At 43.6% G+C, this 25,379-nt stretch overlaps 1 non-coding gene across 1 annotated transcript; it reads left to right on the top strand.

The window, feature by feature from the left end:
• The first annotated feature begins 15,683 nt into the window (after positions 1 to 15,683).
• On the top strand, positions 15,684 to 15,814 carry LOC114111293 (small nucleolar RNA SNORA31). Its single transcript, XR_003587375.1, has one exon. It is a non-coding gene; the product is annotated as a small nucleolar RNA SNORA31 (small nucleolar RNA).
• Positions 15,815 to 25,379: the final 9,565 nt, after the last annotated feature.

Genomic DNA, 25,379 nt, shown 5'->3' with positions numbered 1-25,379 from the left:
CTGCCAGCCCTGGAGCCTGCCTGCGTGTGTCCACAGTGTGGCTCTGACCTGGTGGGGCTCTAACCACGGGCTGCCCTGGGGCCGCAGCGCCTGAGACGGGCAGGGGTGGCAGCAAGTATTCCCTGTGCCCCCTCCCCACCCTGATGGGGGCCTCTACACACCTGTGGGGCATTCTCTGCTTAGCCACAGGGACCTTTCCCCTGGGGGTCCACACTTGCCGTGAGGTGATGGGGGACATGAACGAGACTGTTCCTTTTGCTCTGGCCGTGGGCATCCTCACCTTTCCTTCCATGGAGTGTGGAAGGCAGGGCTGTGGCCAACAGGGAAAGAGGTCACATTCTAAAAATACCACGATTATGGCCTAAACCGTTCTAGAGGGGTCATGGTTGGAAGATGTGCTGTTCTATGTTAGCACTGTAAAGTCCCCAGTGGCAAATTTAACATAATAGAAAAATAAATAATTGCTTTCCTGCCTCCTCCCCAATACTTTGAGTAAGACTTGCATTTGTGATCATTATCAAGGAAGCACCCTACAAGCTTTGAGAGAGTCACCGGAAGCCAGCACGCAGGGCTGCGCTGCAGATGATGCAGTGATGGAGCTGACATTAAATACATGATATTAGAGAACCAGAGAGGCAGGGCAGTCTCTGTTGTTTCAGTATAAACAGGTTCTGAAGAGCCACAGCACCATGAGTAAACGGTACCCTTGCTACCCTTTCCTCCCTGTGAGATTTATGAAGTTAGCTAAGAATGACAACCTTGGCCATAAACGGTGTGAAGAGATGGTTCCTGTATATTAGAGTCTTCAGTGCTCTGACTGGACAATAAAGAAATACTGAAGTGTCTCTTCAATCCATCGGTGTGGCTCCTGCGGGCCCATGAATTTTGGCAGTACATTATCAAATCGAATGGTTGATGTTGATGGGCCTCCACCAAAAATATTTGCCCGAGGTCTGCATTCCTGAGGGGAGACCCTGCCGTGGGCAGCGCTTGAGAGATTTCAGGCCCCAACTCCTCACCCTTTTGGGCGGCACCATCCATCCTGGTCCTGAGGAAATGGTCACTCCCCTCCTCGGGACCAAGGCCTGCATCCTAGGCCTGAGAGCCTGCCTGGCCCTCTGCACTGGTGGACCCAGGAGACAAGAGATGTGCGCTGATGGCATAAGAGACCTGGAGCAGGGGAGGAAAAGGTGCCAGGCCAGGAGGAGGAAGTTCCTAACAGAAGGCACATGGGTCTGTCTCTTTGGGGACCAGGTGAACAGAAGCCAGGCCTCCTCTGAACGCCTCCCTCCCTCACCCTCCGTGGGGTCACCGGGTCCGGCCGGTTTGCTGCAAGCTGTGTGGCAGGATGGGCTGGACGGGGCGGGGCTGTTTCACAGCAGCTGTGGCTCTCAGGGTCTTTGGAGTTTTCTTCTTGGGCTGCGTGGACCCCTTCGGGTGGCTCTCCCAGTGCTGTGACTGGGGGTGAGAGCCCTGGCTGCTGGTTTTGGGGGAGCAGATAGATGAGGAGGCTGTGGATGGATTATGGCTCAGTATTCAGTGTGTAACCCTGCATTTGACCTTGTTCTCAGTGTGGGGCCCTGCCCTCACTCTGCTGGCACACCAGTCCAGGGACACTCAATTTTACCCTTTCAGATAAAAATGCCTCCGGTGTCTGTGGGAATAAGGGGAAGCAGGAGATGGGTGGGGCCGGAAGCGATCTTCAGTTCTCCTGTTCTTGACTCCACATCCATCGGCTTTCTTCCCCTCTCTCCACTGTCACAGGGGCCTGGTGCCCCCGATTTGTGAGCCATTGGGCAGCTCTGGGGTATAAAAAGGAGTTTTTCTTTACTGCCCCACAGCTCAGGCCTGAACTTGCTTGGTTCTGCTTCATTGGTTACCATTTGTCTAACTGCTTTCCAGCTTCCAAAATGTTGCTTTTGACATGTCTCCTGTTCTTTCTTTCCTTATGGGTTTTCATATCAAAAACATTAAAAAAAGAAAAATAATTTCAGAAAGCAGTGGAGATGAATGCATGGGCCCACTCCAATGCCATTAAGCTACCAGAGTGATTCTTCTAACATCTAAATGTGATGATATCTCCCTTCTGTTCAAAAGCACGTCCATGGCTCCTGATTGGCAGCAGGGTAAGAAATGGAAATTGAGTACATGGTGTTTTTAAGGCTCTGCCCCAAGTCAGGGTTTACTCCTTTCATGGACCAGACTGTACTTGATTCTATTAATTTTAATGAAACAGACATTTTAGGATATATAGAGAAAGGAAGAGTTAAAAGTTCACTTCTGGTTCTCTGTTCAATGCCAATGCTAAAACAGTACTTGGCAGTTACTTGCGTAACTTTTTCTTGGGGAAACTTTAATTGCTGAGTGGTACTGAGTCCTGAGCTGACTGGGCTTGGGGGTCAATGATGGTAGAGTGGTGTGTGTGTGTGTGTGTGTATGTGTGTGTGTTCACACCTGCAGCCTGCAGCTCTGAGTTGGTGTGGGGAATTTCCGGTTTATGTTGCCAGCAATGAGAAGGCAAACTCTTTTTTTTTTTGTATTCTTTCCAGGGCATAAATTGCAGCTGGTGATAAAATTTGTTCAATCCACCTCACTCTTAAATCACATCAGACCACACAAATGCTGAGCCTACCTTATCCTATTAGACCTACACCAAAGGGCCAGACTTTCCCCTAGATGTCTTGAGAGTTATAACTCCACAGGTGAGTTGGCAGGATCATCTAAAAGATGGCAGTCTCCCTTTGGAAGCTGTTGCTCAAAGACAGTATCAATTTATTTACCTATTACCTTATCAAAGAAGAATACCATCATAAATGTGGCTTCAACAGAGTATAGGACCCCACGGTGACTTTGCTAAACATCTCTTTAAAAAGGCAATAAAGACTCTCCTCCCTCTTCCTCAAAACAAGGCTGCATGATCAGGCCAACCAAGACGGCTGTTCTCGTGCTCTCTGTGTATCTCTGCTCTATCGGCGCCTGTTTCACCAACACCCTACTCACACCACAGAGCATCCTGCATACTTGCCCCTGCCCCAGTGAATAATCAAAACATCTCCACCAGCTTATCACAGGAGTGGTGAGAGGCGTGCCCTTCTGGTTTCCCTGGTAACTGATGGGTCAACCTGATGATCAGTTTCCCCATAACTGGTAACCTTTACCTGTCCTTGGAAGTGAAGCTACCATACCAAGCCTTCCATCAGCTGCACATGGCGGAGTGTCACTCCAGATCTTACTTTAAACAAGTAAGCTCCCCATCCACTAGACCACTGATGTTTCTGTCTCTGACTCCAGGCTCTTTCTTTGGTCTTGAAACTGGGCAAGCACAGAGCTCATAGGCCTGGCAGTGCAGCCCAACAAAGACACATTGATTTTCCTGTTCAACCACATAGAACTACCCATGCTTGCCAGGCAAGGGCCTACTTTCTTTTTCATTACTTAGTTATTATTTTTAAAAATTAGAGTATAATTTCCTTATGATATTGGTTTCTGCTGTACAACATTAATCAGCTATATGTATACATAAATCCCCTCCCTCTTGAGCCTCGCTCCATCCACCCCCATCCCTCACCTCTAGGTCATGACAGAGCACTGAGCTGAGTTCCCTGCGCTATGCAGTATCTTCCCCCCAGCTATTTCACACATGCTGGTGTATTTTTGTCAATCTTACTCTCGCAATTTGTCCTACGCTCTCCTTCCTCACTGTGTCTACAAGTCTGTCCTTTGCATCTCTATTCCTGCCCTGCAAATAGGTTACTTAATCAGGTTCTACTTTATTTTACATGAGGTTTTGTTCAGTCTTTTCTCCTCTGTCTGGAATACCTACTCTGATTTTTTTCTATTCCTGCTAGGTTGGCCTACTTGTTGCTTTCTAACACTCTTGTCATCTCACGTCAGAGCCTTGGCACTGGCTATTTATCTGCCTGGACTGTTCCTCCCCCATGTCTCCATGTGGCTTTCCCCTCATTTCATTGTCTCCACTAAAATCCTACCTCTTGGTCATCATTGTAACACCCTCCACGCAAAGACCACCAAGAACCCACCTGCAGTGGAGTCAGTTAGGTTTATTGCTCATTGCAGTAGAGGAGAACACACGCCATGGGGAGCTGCCAGCTCTCAGTACTGGGAGGGGGCGGGCATCAGAAAGGCCTTCCAGGGTTGTGGCTTGTTTCTATCTAGATCCATCTTGGTCACAGAGTGGCCTTGTCTGAAGTTGATGTTCTGTGGAATTGTTTATATTCTGTAGGAGAGTGCCAGAGTCCAGCTGTGAATGCTGGGCCAAGACCTGGATGGCGGCAATTGCTGTTCTCTTTAGCATCATGGAATCCCCAGCACACAGGAGATGATGGAGGAGAGGGTGGCAGACGGTGAAAAAAAACTTGTTGAACAAATGGATGAGGTTTGTCCTTGGCACATTCTTACTCCACATTCAAGGAACCTCTCTTCTGGAAAGTGTACCTGGTGGTCCTAGGCTGGCCCTGATCTGAGCCTCTCCTGTGCACTGCACCTCTCCTTATAGCAGTCATTTGAGTCTAGCCAGGAGGGTCTGCACTCAGGCTTCCCACCTTGCTGTGAACTCCTTGAGAGCAGGGGTTGACTTTCCCTTAGGACCTCAGTGCAAGCACAGGGCAGGTGCCTCATAAGTCACTGACTGTTTGACTGCACTTGAATTGAAGGATTGAGTTGCGCACTCTGGCAGTGTGTGTTCTGAGAGTATAGTCTGCAGGCCGCTGGATGGGAAATAGTTAAATAGGAGCCACTGGGGCACCAGCAGCTGGAGGGTGTGTTTGGGAATTTGTGATTCTCAAGAACAGCTTTAGACTGGAGGACTTTGGTCCTTCTGTGGGGCCTCTGCTGTAACTCCATCTGGGTTTGGTTCTTCCTCAAAAAAATCCTCCCATCTTGGCTACCCAAGACCCAGAAGAGGCTGACTGAAGGCTATAGGTCCCAGAAACAGGATAGGAAGGGGCTATAAGAGCCTGCTGCTGCTGCCAAGTCGTTTCAGTCGTGTCCAACTCTGTGCGATCCCATAGACGGCAGCCCACCAGGCTCCCCTGTCCCTGGGATTCTCCAGGCATGTCTAAAACAGGGATCATGTACACAGGAGATGGAGTTATCTGATTATCTGGTTCTATTCTCATTTGTTGTTGTTTTTGTTCAGTTTCTAAGTCATGTCTGCCTCTGAGACACCATGGACTACAGCACTCCAGGCTTTCCTGTCCTTCACTATCTCCTGGAGTTTGCTCAAACTCATGTCCATCGAGCCGGTGATAGTATCTATTTCATCCTCTGCTGCCCCTTTCTCCTTTTGCCTTCCATCTTTCCCAGCATCAGAGTCTTTTCTAAGGAGCTGGCTCCTCACATCAAGTGGCCAAAATATTGGAACTTCAGCTTCAGTATCAGTCCTTCCAATGAATATTCAGTGTTGATTTCCTTTAGGATTGACTGGTTTGATCTCCTTCAAGTTCAAGGGACTTTCAAAAGCTTTCTCCAGCACCACAGTTTGAAAGCATCAGTTCTTTGGCTTCAGCCTTCTTTTTGGTCCAGCTCTCACATCCATACTTTGACTATATGGGCCTTTGTCGGCAAACTGATGTCTCTGCTTTTTAGTACATTGCCTGGGTTTGTCATAGGTTTTCTTCCAAGGAGCAAGTGTCTTTTAATTTCATGGCTGCAATCACTGTCTGCAGTGATTTTGGTGCCCAAGAAAGGAAAACCTGTCATTGTTTCCACTTTTTCCCCATCTATTTGCCATGAAGTGATGGGACCAGACGCCATGATCTTCATTTTTTGAATGTTGAGTTTTCAGCTTTTTTCCACTCTCTTTTACCCTCATCAAGAGGCTTTTTAGTTTCTCTTCACTTTCTGTCTTTAGAGTGGTATCACCCGCATATCTGAGGTTGTTGATATTTCTCCGTCTTGATTCCAGCCTATAAGTCACCCAGCTTGGCATTTCACATGATGTACTCTGCATATAAGTTAAATAAGCAGGGTGACAATGCAGCCTTCTCGTACTCCTTTCCCAGTTTTGAATAAGGTGGGACTAGTGGTAAAGAATCTATTTTCATAGCAATTCACTAAAGTAAGAAAGTCTTACCATTATTTATAGATGAAGAAGCAGTGGCACAGAGGGTTAGTAACCTACCCAGCGACACACAGCTAGTGAGTGACAGGTGGGATTCAGACTCACGTCTGTCTAATCTCCAAACCCATGTTCTGGATGCCTGCATAGACTGTCTTCCCACAGTCCTTTGTGTGGTCTCAATGAAGGTGTGGGTCCTCTGGACATTTGAATTAAGGAACCCATTCAAATAGCTGTCTGGACCAAGAAGTCCCTAGAATCAAGGTTCTGATGCTCAGAAGTGCCAGGCAGGAAGTAGCTGCCTTCACAGAACTAGTACAGGTAAGGTGGACTAGGTCTGGCAAAGCAGAAGAGATAGCAGAGAGGACTCCACCCTGAGGCCTGGTGAGACCTCCAGGCTGCCTGGGCCATCCCCGCAGGCTCTAGGTCGGCCAGGACTGGATGTGCTTGAAAGCGAAAGTGTAAGTCGCTCAGCTGTGTCCGACTCTGCGACAAAACCTTAACTCTGGTGGGCATTTCCTTGTCTGTGGGTGCCGCAGCTTCCTCTTGTGGCCACTAGGGTCCCAGGGCCCCTCCCTGCTGTTATGCACAGGCCTTGTTCTATTCTGAGAGAGGATTGGGTGAAGAGGAACTAAAAAGCCTCTTGATGACAGTAAAAGAGGAGAGTGAGAAAGTCGGCTTAAAGCTCAACATTCAGAAAACGAAGATCATGGCATCTGGTCCCATCACTCCATGGGAAATAGATGGGAAACAGTGGAAACAGTGTCAGACTTTATTTTTGGGGGCTCCAAAATCACTGCAGATGGTGATTGCAGCCATGAAATTGAAAGACGCTTACTCCTTGGAAGAAAAGTTATGACCAACCTAGATAGCATATTGAAAAGCAGAGATATTACTTTGCCGACTAAGGTCCGTCTAGTCAAGGCTATGGTTTTTCCTATGGTCATGTATGGATGTGAGAGTTGGACTGTGAAGGAGGCTGAGCGCCGATGCTTTTGAACTGTGGTTTTGGAGAAGACTCTTGAGAGTCCCTTGGACTGCAAGGACATCCAACCATTCCATTCTGAAGGAGATCAGCCCTGGGATTTCTTTGGAAGGAATGATGCTAAAGCTGAAACTCCAGTACTTTGGCGAAGTACCTGATGCGAAGAGTTGACTCATTGGAAAAGACTCTGATGCTGGGAGGGATTGTGGGCAGGAGAGGAAGGGGATGACTGAGGATGAGATGGCTGGATGGCATCACGGACTCGATGGATGTGAATCTGAGTGAACTCCGGGAGTTGGTGATGGACAGGGAGGCCTGGCGTGCTGTGATTCATGGGGTTGCACAGAGTCGGACACAACTGAGCTACTGAACTGAACTGAACTGAAGGCCTTTTCTGCACCCTGTGGCCTCCCCTTTCAAAGAACAGCTCACAGTATTCCTAGCAAAACCCATGTATAAAATCCTGCTGAATTTTAAGAAAATGATCCCCTTTCACATTTAATAAAAGGAAATAAGGGTCTTCTCTATAGGTATGGCAACCACATGATTCTGTTCCCAACTTCTAGCTGAGATGGCATAGTGAGTTCATGCTGTGGCCTACGCCCTCTGTTCCAAATACAGAGAAATAATAAATAAAATAGAGAAAATGATAAACAAAAGGACATAGTTGGGCCCTAAACCAAGATAGATATCTTTGTGTACCAGAAATGTAATGTGATGAGTAGAGCTGAGGGCCTGGTGGCCTCGGGGTCTAAAAGCAGCAGTAGCTGCCAGAGGCTTAGCTCCTGGTTACAAGCTCTGTGTAGCACAGGGGACAACAGCCAGGCTCCTTGAAGCCAGGGGTGGGGTGAAGCTCCCTCTGCTTGTGAAAAGAGGCAAGGAAAAAAATAAAGCCAATTGTCCATGTACAGCCTGGGGCTTAAAATGTGGAAAGATGAAGACAGACTCTTGACTAGGAGCTGAGCCAAGCCACCCTCTGGCTACATGTCTGGGTCTGTGATATCCTCATACCACAGCAGAGTGGGAGCCCTAAAGTGCTATTCTAGAACCTGGTTTTCAACTGGGTCTGGAGGTCCAAGCTCAGGACAGAGACACAGTGAAAAATAGATATTAAAACAAAATTTAAAAAATTCCCCAACTCATTGAGATTCAAATCAAAATACAAGAAAAATACTTAAGGGTAAGAAAAACAGTCACAGAATCAATATTTGGAATTTGAATTTATTCCAGATTAATTTAATTTTGTGAAAATCTTGTAAAGAATTAAAAAGTAGTGTTTTGAATGCCTAAAGAGGCAAATTAAAGTTTAACATTAACAAGAAATGATTGGAGGCAGATAGAAATGAAATGAGAACAAGGAGATACAAACAGAATTAATTAGAGCTCTTGGAAACAAAAACTTTGATCATTAAAAAATGTAGCAGACAGAATAAATGTAGACTAGATACAAAGAGAGAATTAGTGAATTAGAAGACATAGGAATTAGAACTAATATAGTACATGGTGAGAAAGATTTAAAAATGTGAGAGCAGTTATGAGATATGACAGATAGATTGTATGAAGGACGATGTATGTCCAATAAGAGTTTTGAAAGAAAAAAGTGAATGGAGCCACAGTGAAGTAATAAATGAGGGAGTAGTAGCAGAGAATATTTGGGGAGAAATTGCAGACGATCAGATGCAAAGAGAAAAAGACCTTATAGTAGACCCAAAAAGAGAGTATTTACAAAGGAACTTCTGGCCTCAGCAAAAGCCAAGACGAGAGATGGTGGAGTAGAAGCTTCAAAGTCGAGCTGGACTTTTATACCAAGTTACTGCAAGGAGATCCAACCAGTCCATTCTGAAGGAGATTAAACCTGGGATTTCTTTGGAGGGAATGATGCTAAAGCGGAAACTCCAGTACTTTGGCTACCTCACGCAAAGAATTGACTCATTGGAAAAGACTTTGATGCTGGGAGGGATTGGGGGCAGGAGGAGAAGGGGACGACTGAGGATGAGATGGCTGGATGGCATCATGGACTCGATGGACGTGAATCTGAGTGAACTCCGGGAGTTGGTGATGGACAGGGAGGCCTGGCGTGCTGCGATTCATGGGGTCGCAAAGAGTTGGACATGACTGAGCGACTGAACTGAATTGAACTGAACTGAACTTGCAGTTAAAATGAAAAGAAAAAGAGGCATTTCCATATATACTCTCATTGAAAGAATTATCGAATGTACTTTGAGAAGAAAAGATGAACGCAGAAAGAAACGGAAGGGTACAAGGAACAATGTTAACCACAGAAAGTGATAAAAATATGTTGATAAATCTAAATGAGCATGACTATGAACATTTAGACTATGAACAAAATTTTAAAATTCTTATTTTTCTTAAAAGTACGCATATACGTATATTTTAGTCGCTTAGTTCTCAAAGGTTCTAAAGATGGTCCCCAATGATCCTTGCCTTTTAGTCATACCCTTGTGTTGTACCCCTACACTGAGTAGAGCTGACTTGCGCAACCGATAGGATGTTGCAGAAGGCAATGGTTTATGACATCTGAGGTTACATGATGAAAGACATTCCAGCTTCCACCGGGTTTCCTCTAGGCTTCCTTCTTCTGGGGGAAGGAGACTGCCATGTGGTGAAGACACTCAAGTGGATCCAAGGAAAGGTTTGTGTGGCAAGGAACTGAGGCTTTGTGCAAATGATCAGCACTGATTGCCAGGTATGCCAGTGGATCACTTTGGAAAGGGGACCTTCAGTCTTAATCAAGCTTTCGGATGATTATGGCCCTGGCTGGGCTCTTGACTACAATCTCATGAGAGATTCTCTCATCTCCACCTAGCTAAACTCCTGAATTTCTTACTCACGGATACAAAATGAAGTAACAAACATTTATTGTTATTTTAAATTGATTAGTTTGGGGTGATTTTTATACAATAGATGATTAATACAGGTGTACCTCTTTTTATTGTATTTTGCTTTATTGTTTTTCATGGATACGATGTTTTTTGTTATTGTTGTTTTTTACAAATCAAAGGCTTGTGGCAATCCTGCATTGAAAAGTCTATCAGTGCCATTTTCCCAGCAGCATTTGCTCATTTTGTATCTTTCTGTCACATATTGGTTATTTTAGCAATATTTTAAGCTTTTTTCATTATTAAGATATTTGCCATGGTGATCTGTGATCAGTGATCTTTGATGTTACTATTGCAAAAAATTACAACTCCTTGAAGTTTCAGATGATAATATTTTTTGTGATCAAGTATTTTAAATTATGGATACATTATTTTTTATATATAGTGCTATTGCATGCTTAATAGACTACAGTATAGTGTAAGCATAACTTTTATATGTACTAGGAAACCAGAAATTCATGTGACTTGCTTTATTGCAATATTTGTATTCCTGAGGTAGTCTGGAACCAAACCTGCACTATCTCCAAGGTACACCTATATAATTTAAATGAAAATTTGCAGCCCCTTGTTCCCTCTTACTCCATCCCAGTTCCCATCCACTAAAGGCAAACACTTTCAACTCCCTTTAGCTAGTATGTTCTTGTTATTTGCCTCCGTATTTTTACATGCCTTATTTTTCATTAAGTATTATATATTGATTTCCTGTTTTGGAAGATGATGCTATTTTTCTCCTTCCCAAATTCTCCAGCACTTCCCTTTCAAAGTAATTATATCATATTTTCTAATTATTCAATTAGTATTGCCACATCAGTACTATTCACAGCAAACTTTGAATTGTGAGATGACATTTCCTTTCTTCTATCACTTTCTGTTTTCTCTGGTGATAAAAATGGTCTATCTTTTTTTGTTTGATTAGATTTCCATTTCTAGGAGTGACTCATTCTCAATATGTCTGAATGTGTTAGGTAATCTATTAATTTCATATTTTTCTTGGGGACATCGCCTCCTAGAACCCTTAGTCCCCCTCTCTCTGAACAGGGTGGCTGCACCTAGGCCTGCTGTCCAGCTGTCTTCCTGGGACATTCCTTCTCTGTCAACCTGGGGATTCCCTTTGCCTATAGCCTGTGTCTTCTATCTTCCTCTTTCTTGATTTATTCCTTCATTTTGATGGAGTATATTCTCCTGCAGCTTCCTATGCAAGGGTGTGTAAGACCTAGGCTCAATTTTTTTTTAGCATTTTCACCCTTGAAAATGTATATTCTACCATCACATTTGAATGATAGTTAGGCTATACATGTAATTCTGAGTGAGAAATAATTTTCCCTCAGAATTTGAAGGCACTACTCTCTTGTATCTTAGCTTCCAGTGTTACTCTTCAGGAGTTCATTGATATTTTGATTCCAGATCCTATATAAGTGTTCTTTCTTCTCCTGGAAAAATCTTAGCCTCTTTTATTGTTATTGTTCTGATATTTAATGATTATATATTTTGGTGGGATCTTTTTAAAATTATTGTCCTGAGAATGTGGAGATTCTCTTACTCTAGGAAACTCATGTCCTTTATTAAAAGTCTTTCTTAAATTATTTTTTGATACTTTTCTCTCTCCGTTTTCTCTTTGTAGATTTTTAAATTATTTGAATGTTGGTCTTTCTGGGTTAATCACTTAAAGGTCTTATTTTTCTTGGCTATTTTTAATCTCTCTCATGTTCAGATTCCTTGGTTTTATTTCTAAACCTTATTCTAAAATTCCATTTCTCTACTCATATTTTTACTATTCACATATTTCTACTTGTCTCTCTGAAGATACTAATTACAGATTTTTAAACAATTTTTTTCCCTGTTCTCAAATTGTCTTTATTTCCTAAGAATTCTTTCTTATTTACTTGTTTATTTTTGCCTCTCCACACAAGAAATTCAGATGATTGTTTGTTGATATTTAAGATAAAATACAAAAAGCAGTCTGTCAGCTCTGTATGTATCAGTGGGGTTTGTCCAAGGTAGATTTCACTGTTGGACTGTCTAGCTGACCATTTTCTCATGGGTTCACAAAAGGATTTCTGAGACTTAGAATGAACGAAAGAATGTAAACACTTGGAACAGTTATGAAATACTAATTGCATATTAGATGAAAAAGGATGTCAGTCAACACCATGCAAATTGTATTCTCTGACCACAAAACATATAAATTGAAAATTAACAATAAAAATCACATTAAATCTTCCACATGTTTAGAACTGTAAGAAGTCACTCCTAAATAAAGAAGTTACAAAGATATCACAGTGGAAATTACCAACTATTTAGAATGGAATGATAACAAAAATACCATATATCACAACTTGTAGGATGAAGCCAAAACAAATCTCATTTTTCGGGCACTTATTACAAACAAGACAAGATTAAAATTAATTAAACAATCAATACAAAGAGCTAGAAAAAGCATAACAGAGCAAACCCAAGTAAAGTGTTGTTGTTACTGTTCACTTGCTAAGTTGTGTCTGGCTCTTTGTGATGCCATGGACTGCATTACGCCAGCCTTTCCTGTCCTTCACTATCTCCCAGAGTTTGCTCAAATTCATGTCCATTGTGTCAGTATGCTATCTAACCATCTCATCCTCCTCCACTCCCTTCTCCTTTCGCCTTCAATCTTTCCCAGCATCAGGGTCTTTTCCAATAAGTAAACTCTTTGCATCAGGTATCCAAAATTGTTGGAGCTTCAGTTTCAACATCAGTCCTTCCAATGAATATTCAGGGTTGATTTCCTTTAGGATTGACTGTTTTCATCTCCTTGCTGTCCAAGGGACTCCCAAAAGTCTTCTGTAGCACCATGGTTCAAAAGCATCAATTCTTTGACACTCAGCCTTCTTTATGATCCAATTCTCACATCTGTCCATGACTACTGGAAAAACCATAGCTTTGGCTATACAGACCTTTGATGGCAAAGTGAAAGTGAAAGTTACTCAGTCATGTCCAGCTGTTTGCAACCCCATGGACTATAGAGTCCATGGAATTCTCCAGGCTGGAATACTGGAATGGGTAGCCTTTCCCTTCTCCAGAGGATCCTCCCAACCCAGGGACTGATTGTGGGTGGATTCTTTACCAGCTGAGCCACAAGGGAAGCTGGCAAAATGAAGTCTCTGCTTTTTAATATACTGTCTAGGTTTGTCATAGCTTTTCTTCCAAGGAGCAAGTGTCTTTTAATTTCATGGCTGCACTCACCATTTGCAGTGATTTTGGAGTCCAAGAAAAGAAAATCTGTCACTGCTTCCACTTTTCCCCCTTCTGTTTGTCATGTAGTGATGGGACTGGATGTCATGATCTTAGTTTTTTGAATGTTGAATTTTAAGCCAGCTTTTTCATTCTCCTCTTTCACCTTCATTTAGATGTTATTTAGCTCCTCTTTGCTTTCAGCCATTAGGGTGGTATCATCTACATATCTGAGGTTGTTGATATTTCTCCCAACAGTCTTGACTACAGCTTGTGATTCATCCAACCTGGCATTTTGCATGATGTACTCTGCATATAAAGTAAGTAGGGGAGGAGATTAGTAAAAAATAGTGAGGTTAGCAAAGTAGGACACAAAGAAACAAAATAGAAAAGCAGTTTAGTGAAAAAAACACAATACACAAGCTTTTATTTTTTATTTATTTTAAAAATTATTTATTTATTTACAGTTGTGCTGATTCTTTGTTATTGTGCATGGGCTTTATCTAGTTGTGGCAAGCAGGGGCTATTCTCTGGTTGTGGTGTGCGGCCTTCTCATTGAGGTGGCGTGTTTTGTGGAACGCAGGCTCAAGGGTACTCAGACTTCATTAGCTGCAGCTCATGGCCTCCAGTAGTTGTGGCACACAGGCTTAGTTGCCTGAAGGCACATGGAATCCAGGTCAGGGTTTGAACCTGTGTCTCCTGCACTGGCAAGTGGATTCTTAACCACTGGACCACCAGGGAAGTCCACAACACACAAACTCTCAGCAAGATTCATTAAGAAAAAAAAAGTCATGAATAAGCAATATTAGAAACAAAAAATAGACATAACTAGAAATAAAGTAGAAATTTAAAACAATATAGTAAGAGAATGATAGAGCAATTTCTAGTCAGTGAAATTAAAAATGGAGAAAATAGATATTTTTCTAAAAATATGATATTCAGATGACCCAAGAATATATAGAAAATTTTGATTAGCCATTAATAATTGTACAATGAATCAAACCTCTCTCTTCAAAATACATGAGTTTTAGCAGGAAGGTTTTATTGAACCTTCAAAGAACTACTTCATAGACTTGAACCAGGTAAGTTAATTTTTGAGGCTGTGATACAAACCAAACAAGACTGGCTCAAGAAAAGAAAATTATAAACCAATCTCACTGGTAGCCATCCTCTAAGATGGCCCCTAGTGATCCACATCTCCTGATATTCACATCCTTATGTAGATCCCCACAGTGAACTGTGGCTTGTCTGTGTGTTCACTAGAGTGCTGCAGAAGTAACAGCATACGTCTGTGGAGGCTAATCCATAAAAGCCACTAGAGCTTCTCTGCCTTACCCTACGGACAGCTCGCTCTAGAGGAAGCCAGTTGCCATGTCATAAACACACTCAAGCATCCCTGCAGAGACAGCCATGTGATGAGGACCTGAGCCTTCTACCAATAGGGAGCACTAGTTTGCCAGTCATATGAGTGGGTCACCTTAGATGTGTTTCCTCCAGTCACAGTTAAGCTTTTGGATGGCTGTTCTATGAGACCCTAAGACAAAACCACCCAGCTACATTCCTCACATATTCCTGACCCACAGAAACTAAGACAGAACAGATGCTTATTGCTGTTTTTATTTACATGCTTATTTTTGGCTCTGCTGGGTCTTTGTTGCTATGTGGCTTTTCTCTAGTTAGTGGAGAGTGGGGGCTACTCTCTAGTTGTGGTACAAGGGCTTCTCACTGGGGAGGCTTCTCTTGTTGCACAGCACAAGCTCTAGGGTGCGGGCTTCAGTATGTGCAGCATGTGGGCTCAGTAGTTGCAGTTCCCGGGCTCTAGAGCACAGACTCAGTAGCTGTGGCACACAGACTTACCTGTTCCACGGCATGTGGAATCTTCCCGGATCAGGCATCCAATCTGTGTCTCTTGCGTTGGCAGGTGAATTCTTTACCACCGAGCCACGGGGAAGTCCTATTGTTTTAATCAATAAGTTTAGGACAATTGTTATTATTGCAGTAGAGGACTGATACACACAGTTGAGCTTCTAGATGCAAAAGTTATAAACAAAAACACTAACAAAATGAAATAAGTGGTGTATAATTAGAGTTTGCCCCAGAGTGCAAGAATGCTTAGCTTAGAAAAATTTATAAATATGATTCACCATATCAAAAGATCAAAGGAGAAAATGTATATTCATTTAACAGATTCAGAGAAAACGTTTGATGAAATTTTAAATTCATTCATGATAAACCTTACCAATTTGGGGTTAGAAGGAAACTTTTTGAACACGACGAAGATTACCCATCAATAATCCACAGCAAGCATACATAGCCCAATTTTAGCAGCATTTCTTTTAAACTTAGGAGTAAGACAAGGATGCCTGCTATCATGACTTATTTTTCCCCACTGGAAAACCTTGCCAATGCAAAAGCACGAGGGAAAATAAGGGGTTTGAGAACTGGAAAGGAAGAAATGCAGGTGTTCTTCTGGCAGATTTGCCTATATAGGTATTCAAAAGATTTTATACATAAAAGGCATCTATCTGACAAGCCTGGAACTCTTACTGTCTGCTAAGGTTTCCACTACAGATGCAAGAAAAACGTGTCCTTGTGTCTTCAGTCTGTCTGATTGTGGCAGCCCAGGTTGAATAGGGGAATACAGGGAAAAAATTTTGCAACTCCCAAATAACCTTGTGAACAGTGAAAGCCTGATTTATTAAAAAACAAACAAACCAATCAAAAACAAAAAAGAATCTACAGATAAACAATTAAAGTATTTAATTCAATTCAGCTATATTTCAGGACACAAGGTCAACACTGAAAAAATTACTAGTCTTTCTACTCATCAATCATGACCAGTTAGGAAATGTAATAGGAAAAATAAAGATCTCATTCATAATGGCAAGATAAAGTGTGGAGTGCCCAGTGATTAATCTAACAGAAGACAGGAAAAATTTTATGGAGAAGATGACAAAGCATTGTGGGAAGAATACAAAAAAAGATTTGAAAATGAATGAAGAGACATATGTTCATGGATCAGAAGACTCAATGTTCATGCCAATTTCTCCCAAATAATCTATAAATTTAATTAAACTTCAATGAAAATTCCAATGAAGTTTTTTTGATGGAGTTTGACAAAATGATTTAAAAACTCATAGAGAAGAGCAAGAGCTAGATAATTTTGGAAAAGAACACAAGGAGGTAGGATGGAAGGAAGACTTAACCTACAAGATAAGAAGGCTTAGTGGCGTTGTAAAGGAATAGTAATTAGAGAGTAGGGTAGTGATACAGAACAGAGAGCCCAGGAAGAGACCCACGCACATATGGAAAAGATACACAACAGCTGATATTTCAAATCAGTAAGGGAAACAAATTACTTTTAAAAATAAATGATGCTTAAAAAATTGGTTATCCACATGGAAGAATATCAAATTAGGCTGCTAGTTCCATACTCCAAAATAAAGAACTAAAAAGCTAATCTTTAAAGCTTTTAGAATAAATATAGAGAGAAGACTTTTGGGCAAGTAATGATTTCTTAAACAGAACACAAAAATAGATCATAAAAGGAATGAATGACATCTTACTTGTTTTAAATGAACAGCTTCTGTTCAAAAAAGACATCTTCAAGCAACTTGAAGATGAAACTCAGACTAGGGGAAGGTATTTGCTACTTAGAGAACTGACAAAAGATTAATATCTACAGTTTGTAAAAAAATTCTACAAGTGAAATAGGAAAGAGATAAATAATACGATAGAAAAATATGAAAGGGTGATTAAGAAAAAGAAATCTGAAAGAGCAACTACTTTAATAATCAAGGAAAAAAATTTAGACTGTATGAAGATACCATTTCATATCCATATTGGTGAAGTAATTAAAAAGGGCTACTACCAAGTATTTATAAGGATGCAGAGTAGATAAGCAGAAACTTTCATAGGCAGCTGGTGGGGAAATAAATTGGTACAATCACTGAAGAGCAACCTGGCAAGGTCTGCTAAACCTTAGATGTGCATGTCCTTCAACCCTGCAATTGACTTCTGGAGAAATCCTCACACGAGCAGTCGGAGATGGTACACGTCATCAGATTCCACTTGAAAGCCGTCCTGCTACCAGAAGATTAAACATGAGTAAAGTCCTGTGACATGCATAAAAAAAAGAGTCCAATATAACATTGCTTATAATAGGGAAAAACTGGAAATCATCTACATATCCACCAACAAGAGAATGAATAAATAAATAGAATACTACAAAGCAGTGAAAATGTGCATATATAAATATGGATAAATCTCAAAAGCATAATGAGAAATAAATCACTTTGTAAAATGATATGTAGAGTGTGATCCATTTGGAAGAAATTTGGAAACATGAATATTATATATAGTTACATATATATATGTATGTAGGATACAGTGTAAACACACCAGGGAAAGATAAATACCAGAATCCCCAGAGCAGGGTGTTGGATATTTAGATGTAAGGTAGTGAGCATCTTTGCTTGTTTGTTTGAAATGTTGTAGTCAAAATCATCATAACCCAGATCTACATAACTGTTAGTTCAGACAGGACTCCTGAGATCCCTGTGTGTCCATACGTCATGACACTGGAGTTGATGGTGGCCTCTCCCAGTAAGAACACAAGCTGGAATCAAGATTGCTGGGAGAAATATCAATCACCTCAGATATGCAGATGACAGCACCCTTATGGCAGAAAGTGAAGAGGAACTAAAAGCCTCTTGATGAAAGTGAAAGAGGAGAGTGAAAAAGTCAGCTTAAAGCTCAACAGTCAGAGAATGAAGATCATGGCATCTGGTCCCATCACTTCATGGGAAATAGATGGAGAAACAGTGGAAACAAACTTTATTTTTTGGAGCTCCAAAATCACTGCAGATGGTGATTGCAGCCATGAAATTAAAAGACGCTTACTCCTTGGAAGAAAAGTTATGACCAACCTAGATGGCATATTCAAAAGCAGAGACATTACTTTGCTGACTAAGGTCCATCTAGTCAAGGCTATGGTTTTTCCAGTAGTCATGTATGGATGTGAGACTTGGACTGTGAAGAAGGCTGAGCACCGAAGAATTGATGCTTTTGAACTGTGGTGTTGGAGAAGACTCTTGAGAGTCCCTTGGAATGCAAGGAGATCCAACCAGTCCATTCTGAAGGAGATCAACCCTGAGATTTCTTTGGAAGGAATGATGCTAAAGCTGAAACTCCAGTACTTTGGCCACCTGATGTGAAGAGTTGACTCATTGGAAAAGACTCTGATGCTGGGAGGGATTGGGGGCAGGAGGAGAAGGGGACGACAGGGGATGAGATGGCTGGATGGCATCACTGATTCGGTAGACATGAATCTGAGTGAACTCTGGGAGTTGGTGATGGACAGGGAGGTCTGGCGTGCTGTGATTCATGGGGTCGCAAAGAGTCAGACACGGCTGAGCAACTGAACTGAACTCTGAACTGAACTCTCCCAGTAAATCCTGAGCTCCCTCAGGGGCATGGTCTTTTTGCTTGCCACATTCCTAGAGTTTGGCAGAGTGTTCAACCCATCCTTGTTGGTTGACTGACTGACTGACTGACTGGCTGATTAAGTGGAAAAAGAGGGAAATGTGAAAGGAGCAAGATTAGGAGGAGGAAGGAGAGACTGAGACAGGCTTTCAGTGTCTGCCTCTGACAGGGACTGTGGAGGGATGTAGATAGGCTTGAGCAAAGCTAGAGAGATGAACTGTGCTGGCGGAGGTGTGATTAGAGGGAGAAGCCTAGGAGGTTCTCTGAGCCTCTCACTGGGTGATGGTAATGGTGGAGTTGCCACCTGACATTTTATCTCTTTAGGTGAGAGCCCTGGAGGGCATGTAGGTCGAAGAAGTTGATGAGTTTAATTTTTTTAATGTTTTATGTTCTTTTAGAAATTATTTATTTATTGTTTATTTATTTATCTATTTATTTTTGGCTGTGCTGAATCTTCGTTGCTGAGCGGGCTTTCTCTGATCGTGATGAGCAGGGGCTACTCCTGAGTTGTGGTGTGTGGGTTTCTCATTGCGGTGGTTTCTCTTGTTGTGGAGTTCAGGCTCAGGGGTGCAAAGGCTTCAGTCACCGTGGCGCCTGGGCTCTTGAGCACATGCCCAATAGTTGCGGCTCATGGGCTTAGTTGCTCCTTGCCATGTGGGATCTTCCCAGACCAGGGATTGAACCATGTCCCCTGCATTGGCAGGCGGATTCTTTACCATTGAGCCACTGAGTTTAATTTTAGACAGTGATGGGAGCCCTCCAGGTGTGAATATCCAGTGTGTACTAGGACATGTGGTCTAGAGCTCAGGGGAAATGCCAGAGCTAGGAGTGTAGACTTGGTTGTTTCAGGAGAAGGATATGAGTATTGAGTCTGTGATGAGCTTTCCCAGGGAGGCGGGTGGCTATACACAGGCCCTGGGGAATATCAGTGTTTAAGGGAGGAGGACAGAGAAAGAACCCAGGCAAGGAGGCCGAGTCCAGAGGAGGAGGCAAACAGAGGCAGCAAGATAAAGTTTCAGGAAAGAGTCCCTTTTGGTGAGATCGGATAAGGAAGAAAGGTCCAGAAAGATAAAAACTGAATAGTGTCCTTTGAGTTTGGCAGAGGAAGGCTATTTATGGTTTTCGCTGAAGGAGTCTCTTTGGAGAGGTGAGGAGGAAGAAGACTGTGTTGTGTCGTGGGCAATGGGGAGCTGCATGTGAGCACACGTGGAAGAGTGAGTCTCCAAACCTGCTTTTTTCAGATTCCTGGACTTGAAGGATAGACACAGATAGGCCAGTAACATTGCAGTGTGAATTTAGGGGGTGGGACATAGTTGACTCTGAAGAAAGTAAGGGAGGAAATTTGAAGACTGAGAGAGGCTTAAAATATGGGAGACAGGGAGAGATAACTAATGAGTCAAGGTTTTGGCAGAAATGGAGGAATGCAGTAATATTCACAATGCTAATCAGCACTAGTAACACTATTACTAGCACACACTAATAGAGCCCTTACTATGTACAAGTGCTCTTCTAAGTGCTTAACAACTATTTAACTCTTTTAATCCTTACAACAAACCTATGAGGTCAGTACCCGACCCCCTTTTACAGATGAGGTAAACTGAGGTACTGAGTCAAAACAGTGATCATCATTATCATTTCCTGGGCTCATACCTACTTATTTAATCTATTGGCTGCCCTGGGTCTTTGCTGCTGCATGGGCTTTTTCTCTAGTTGTGGACAGCGGGGGCTATTCTCTAGTTGTGTCGTGCGGGCTTCTCATCGTGGTGGCTTATTGTGGAGCACCAGCTCTAGGGCATGCGGGCTCAGTAGCTGTGGTACACAGGCTTAACTGCTCCTCAGCATGTGGGATCCTCCCAGACTAGGCATTAAATCTGAGTTCCCTGCATTGACAGATGAATTCTTAACCCCTGGACCACCAGTTCAGTTCAGTTCAGTTCAGTTGAGTCGCTCAGTCGTGTCCAGCTCTTTGCGACCCCATGAATTGCAGCATGCCAGGCCTCCCTGTCCATCACCAGTTCCCGGAGTTCACTCAAACTCATGTCCATCGAATCAGTGATGCCATCCAGCCATCTCATCCTCTGTCGTCCCCTTCTCCTCCTGCCCCCAATCCCTCCCAGCATCAGAGTTTTTTCCAATAAGTCAACTCTGCATGAGGTGGCCAAAGTACTGGAGTTTTAGCTTTAGCATCAGTCCTTCCAAAGAACACCCAGGACTGATCTCCTTTAGAATGGACTGGTTGGATCTCCTTGCAGTCCAAGGGACTCTTGAGAGCTCTTTTTATTTATCAGGAGTATGATTCTTGACAACACCTCTATAATGTGTTAATAGATCAGTTTTACATATTAGGCATAGTAAGACAGTCAGAGGTAGTCAGGACACAGAAAGAAAGTCTGCCTTGGTCTCTAGTTTTGGAGGGAAGGATGACTGTGGACACAGAGGTGGGTACAGAAATAAGGAAGGGGTGGAGAGAAGGCAACAGAACTTTGAGGTAGCTCAAGACAATGGCTTTGGCTTCTATGGCAAATAGAGAAGGAACATTTATTATGTAAAACACAGGTAACAATAAAAGAAAAGAAGAATAATTCTAAGCCTTTGCCATAATCACTTTTTACATCTTGTGTTTCCTTCCAGAGTTTTCTCTCAGCATACATGCTGCTGCTAAGTCACTTCAGTCGTGTCCAACTCTATGCGACCCCATAGACGGCAGCCCACCAGGCTCCCATGTCCCTGGGATTCTCCAGGCAAGAACACTGGAGTGGGTTGCTATTTCCTTCTCCAATGCATGAAAGTGAAAAGTGAAAGTGAAGTCGCTCAGTCATGTCCAACCCTTAGCGACCCCATGGACTGCAGCCTACCAGGCTCCTCTGTCCATGGGATTTTCCAGGTAAGAGTACTGGAGTGAAGTGCCGTTGCTTTCTCTGCTCAGCATACATATACAGGTATAAGTACATAACATGAGAAGTCAGTCCTTTGTTCTGACTGAAAGAATAAGAACAAACAAATCCAATAGAATCTACACCTTGCAATTTTGGAGCTACAAGCAGAACAGTTCTCGGTGTCAGAAGATAGCGCCCCCTTGTCCTGAGCGATCTCCCTACAGGTCTATAATTGTGCAAACCCTGCAAAGACCCTCTTCTGGCACACAGAGGTTTGAGGCGCTGTGACCTGGAGAAGCCAGACTGTCTTGCACAACATATTGAAAGATCACTTTTGTAGTGGGGCAGTGGAGTTGCCTCTCCAACAGACTGTTCTTGGAGAAGTGTTTCAGACCTACATATGAATTTAGCTCAATCCAACAAAGGTCCATCTAGTCAAGGCTATGGTTTTTCCAGTGGTCATGTGTGGATGTGAGAGTTGGACTGTGAAGAAAGCTGAGTGCTGAAGAATTGATGCTTTTGAACTGTGGTGTTGGAGAAGACTCTTGAGAGCCCCTTGGACTGCAAGGAGATCCAACCAGTCCATTCTAAAGGAGATCAGTCCTGGGTGTTCTTTGGAAGGAACGATGCTAAAGCTGAAACTCCAGTACTTTGGCCACCTCATGCGAAGAGTTGACTTATTGGAAAAGACTCTGATGCTGGGAGGGATTGGGGGCAGGAGGAGAAGGGGACAACAGAGGATGAGATGGCTGGATGGCATCACTGATTCGATGGACATGAGTTTGAGTGAACTCCGGGAACTGGTGATGGACAGGGAGGCCTGGTGTGTTGCAATTCATGGGGTTGCAAAGAGTTGGACACGACTGAGCGACTGAACTGAACTGATGAACCAATTACATATGAGAACAAAACAACATTTGTATGTGTGTTTGTGTTTTTTTGCAAGGGAAATTGTCCTAGATTAAATGTGGGGGTGTATGTGTAACACCCCTCATTGAGAAAGTGCCAAAAATACATTCTGGCCTCAGGGATGCAGCCCCCATCAGAAATTCGGGGTAGGATTGGGTGAAGCTTCCTGGAATCACTGAAGGGTTCCTTCAACAGATGGGTTCCCAGTGAGTGGCCCAGTTGTCTGGGAAAGTGACATGGTGGTATGACAGCTCCCTTGGTTTACAGAGGGTGTAGAAGACTGGCAAGCAGACACTTGAGAGGGGCTGTGGGAGAGACGCAGGAGGGTGGCTCTGGCCATAGGAAGTGGAAGGGACTGGACCCTGTACTGACCCCACGTCTTTGGCTGCAACCTAAGGGTAACTAAGGAATTTATTTGAAGAGGTGTTATCTCAGGACCCACAGTGATCAGTGGAACCAAGAACTCAGACAGCACCTTTTAGGCTTGTCCTCTAGGAAAATTTGTTCAAGCAACAGCACTGCTTTTATAAATACAGAATTCTGTTTCACATGAAGAAAGTGAAAGAAGTCACTCAGTCGTGTCTGGCTCTTTGCAACCTCATGGACTGTAGCCTGCTAGGCTCCTCTGTCCGTGGGATTTCTCAGGCAAGAATACTGGAGTGGGTTGCCCTTCCCTTCTCCAGGGGATCCTCCTGACCTAGGGATTGAACCCAGGTCTCCTGCATTGCAGGCAGATTCTTTCCACATAGTTTTTATTAAACAATATTATAAATATCTCTTCATATAATTAAGCATTCTGTGCTATGATGTTCAGTGGTCACTGCATTGTGAATAGAACATGGCTTATTTTTTTTTAATTAGAGGATAATTGCTTTATTGTGCTGGTTTCTGCCGTTCAGCAACTCGAATTAGTCATAACTGTGTGTATGTGCTCAGTCATTCAGTTGTGTCTGCAGCCCCATGGACTGTAGCCCGCCAGGTTCCTCTGTCCATGGAATTTTCCAGGCAAGACTACTAGAGTGGGTTGTCATTTCCTATTCCAGGGGATCTTCCTAATGCAGGGATTAAACTCAAGTCTCTTGAGTCTCCTGCATTGGCAGGCAGATTCTTTACCACTAGCGCCACCTGGGAAGCCCCCCAGTCATAATTATATATATATATTCTCCCTCCTGTACCTCCTTCCCGCCTCCCATCCCACCTGGAACATGGCTTAGTAACTACTGTGTTGGAACTGTCCACTGGACTGGACCTCATCAGCGATGAAACTAAGCCCCTCTTGCTGTCTGGCCAGTGTCATATGCTTGCCCTCCTCTAAGGACCAGGCAAGTCCGTTCCTCCCTCTCTCACCTCTCAGCACCTTTCTGCGGTAGCTGTGGATCACCTGCTGAAGTCCCAGCATGCCTTGTTCCCAAGCTCACGGAAGTCATGGAGAAAAGAAGGCCCAAATACATCGAGGAAATACTGAGGCAAGGACATGGCTGGGATCCCAGCACAGATTCCCCGTCCTCCTGCAGTTATAGTCTTGGCTGAGCTGAGCCCTTTCCTCACAGTGTTTGGATTGGATGTTGGACTAGGTGAGTCAGGCTTCTTGGCACCCTCCTCTGAGTTGAAAGTCACATTGAGAAGGGGTTGTTGGCAGATCAGTAGAATAATCGGTCCTTTGCACAACCCAAGTCCTCCCATCCCTCTCTCTGAAACTAGGTCCCACTGTGTCTTGTGAGGGTGTAGGCTGGACCGAGTCACAGGAGCTGACCTACATCAGCCCTTTAGTAGCCCAGAGCCTCTTGTGGTGACCTGGGTCCTGGGTCCCAAATGAAGGAGGCACTTCCCTCTGGGCCTTCATCTTCTTTCTGTGGCCAGTGAGCACACCCCTCCCAGGCAACCCTAGACAGACCTGGTTGGAATGCCAGCTCCACCACTGACTGGTTGGGTGACCTTGGCCTCACCTCTGTGCTGGGATCCCTGCCATGGCTTTGCCTCAGTGTTTCCTCAGTCCATTTGGGCCTCTTTCCTCCATGCTTCTGTGAGCTTGGGAACAAGTCCTCAGAGATGAGTTTTCCTCATCCTTAAAAATGAAAAAAATGTTATCTGTTCCTATGAATGTAAAAAGAGTCAATGCATATAAATGTAACAGGACCTCAAAACTAGATTTTCCACCAGGCATTAACATGTATTATAGATGTGAAAATCCAAAGTGCGATGCCAAGTCACCTTCTGGAGATTTTCTAAGGAAATGCCAACATCTGTTCCAAGACTTTTGAAACCCCTTGCCCCCTTTGAGACTGTGAAAAAGTAGAAATAGAGGAGGCAGAAGGATATTGTGAGGAGGATTTCTCTGAAGAAATCTGTGCTGTGAGTCCTGTCTTGGGGCTGGGGTGAGTGCCTGCTCCCTCACCTCAGGCCTAGTGAGGGTGAGTGTCTGGGGGTGGAGACGGCTACTCCAAGTGCTTAACATATGAACCCTGGATCTGGGACCTGGGGGCCTGGCCCTTACACACTTAGGGAGTCTGGAAGATAAGAGAAGGGCTCACTAGCTGCTCTTGTTGGGCGGCTGCCATCATCCTTGGGACAACCTCCTTCTCCCAGAGATTTTTTGGGATACCAGAAGCATGGGAGTTTCTGCTGGTCAGATGTGGACCTCACAGCAGAGAGCCTATGAGGGCTCCATGTCTTGGGTCCTGTGTAGAGGGACCCCTCTAGCCAAGGGTTGGTGCTGAGGAACCCCCAGATGACCAGCTGAAATGAGACTGGACTTGAGATACAACCACAGGTTAGGGAGAACTTGGGAAGAAAGGGCTGAGTGGGAGGGAAGTCTGTGGAGAGGGTATTGAAGCACTTCATGAGAAAGAGGCAGAATTCAACATCTGCCTGGCAAGGAAGCTTGAAGTCAACTGCCAGCTGTTGCTGCCCCTTCACCGCCTGCTCCCGTGGAGTAGCAGAGT

The sequence above is a fragment of the Ovis aries genome, chromosome 1, assembly GCF_016772045.2.
Source record: "Ovis aries strain OAR_USU_Benz2616 breed Rambouillet chromosome 1, ARS-UI_Ramb_v3.0, whole genome shotgun sequence".
Classification (NCBI taxonomy): Eukaryota; Metazoa; Chordata; class Mammalia; order Artiodactyla; family Bovidae; genus Ovis; species Ovis aries.
This window is presented reverse-complemented; position numbering and strand designations above follow the sequence as displayed.